The 1,888-nt window shown below is 39.1% G+C and overlaps 1 pseudogene; it reads right to left on the reverse strand.

Annotated features, from left to right (window-relative positions):
• Positions 1–371: 371 nt before the first annotated feature.
• LOC120166213 lies at positions 372–1,596 on the reverse strand (annotated as a pseudogene).
• Between the last annotated feature and the right edge of the window lie 292 nt (positions 1,597–1,888).

Consider the following 1,888-nt stretch of genomic DNA (forward strand, 5'->3'; position numbering starts at 1 on the left):
CAAATGTTGGATTGGACCCCTTTAGGCCATAATTACCATACAAAATCCATTTTTCCAAGCTTTGTTAGAAGATCACTTTGCTCCAAGGCTGAGAATCACCTCAGTTTTCAAGCATTCCTCGTAAGGTCTATTTTTAGTTTCATTTCTTCTCTTCATTGTTGATCAGGTCTTGGCCAACTCCTCTGCTTCCATTAATTTTCATATTAGTGAAGTAATACAACTTTGTGACACTAAACTTGTAAATTCCTATCTAGCTAAACAAGTTTAGTATGGTGTCAACTAGACACTAGTAAATAAACAGAGGGTCCCCAATGTTCGGAAAATAACATGTTCAAAGGTTGAGGAGAATCGGTCGATGCCATTAGTCGAGCAGAAAAAAAAAAGATGGTGCTTGACATCTTATGTACTAGACATCGCATAGTTCAACGGAGCCATAGTGAAGCAGCTCCTCGACCATTTGTTCAATGTGATTGCGATCTTCTTCAAGAGCTTTAAACTGTCGGATGCTTTCGACCTCGTCTTTCTCAACAACCCAATTGCCTTCTGGTTCTTGAACCGTCGTCAACGGTCTGTATTCAACTGGACCAATTCCGATTCCATCGTCTCTCCCAACAATGCCATTGTGGCTGGCAACATGTGGAGTTGGTGCGTTACATTGTGTCTTGTGTCCCGATTGTTGTTTGGTCATTTGAAGTGAAGCCATGTAGAATTGTGTAGTTTAGCAGTCAAAGTTAGCATTGTGTAGTTTAGCAGTCAAAGTTGATGAAAGAAGCTTGAATGGTGACGATCGAGATGCACTAGATTTCTGAGGGAAGTTGGTTTTAGCCCTTGTTCCACACATAAGCCTAGCAGCTTCATCGTACGCATAAGCCGCATCTTCCGCCGTTTCGAATGTTCGGAGTCAAATTCTAGTTTTCCTGCACAACCAAAACCATCTCCTTTTAGTTCTCACAATTTCTAGTTATATAGACTATCAACGAATCAGACAATGACAAACCAACTTACAAGACAGGATGGCGAATTTCGGACACCCAAGAACCCCATTGCCTTTGTCGAACACCTCGATATCGTTGTTGTGATCTGGCCCTATTAGTAATAACGGAACCTTTTTATGCAAAAAAGTGTTTGTGAAAATGCCTGAACGAGCAAAATGAGGCAAGATACTGATGGTAGGGAGGGATGGAAGAGTAGATATATAGCCAGCATGAAAATTTGTAGGGTCCTATTTGTTCATCTTTTTATTGCAGTTGGCTAATTTGCCATGTGATTCAACACAACGATTAACCAAAAACCGACCATCACTAGCAGAACGTAAATGTATCCATGCATGTAATTCTTCAACAATATATGTATGTTACATGAACATAAATGAAACAGAATATCAGTTCTCCCCAAAACTGTAATTGTCGACCATGAAACTGTGATTTCCCTCAGGCAAAGAAAATGATAATGACATCACACAACAAGAGGGAAAAAACACAACATCATGGTCGTGTATATCATTAAATACTTGTGTCCTTTTATAGCACATTTTTTCCCTTTCATCTCCATTGTCATTCTTTCGTCCATTGAACACGAAAGTTTCTGGAACTTCATATCTCCGACTAGTTAGATTCTCTCGACATAATCATTGATAGGTCAATGTGATCTACCAGCTAAAAAACTATTTACTATGTTAACCTACAAATAGCAATCACCCTAGGCATGACACTAGCTATGTCTATAAATCACCATGTAAGATTGGAGAAGGGGATCACACACTTCTTCTCTCTCGATTGCTCACCGATTTTTAGACCGTCTATTCTCTCTTTCCTCTCCACTAAACAGTCGTCTCAACTCTTCAACCAAAACGTTAATTAGAAATTTAGATAGAGATTATAAGAAAATT

Source organism: Hibiscus syriacus, unplaced genomic scaffold, assembly GCF_006381635.1.
Source record: "Hibiscus syriacus cultivar Baekdansim isolate YM2019G1 unplaced genomic scaffold, ASM638163v2 tig00111633_pilon, whole genome shotgun sequence".
Taxonomy (NCBI): Eukaryota; Viridiplantae; Streptophyta; class Magnoliopsida; order Malvales; family Malvaceae; genus Hibiscus; species Hibiscus syriacus.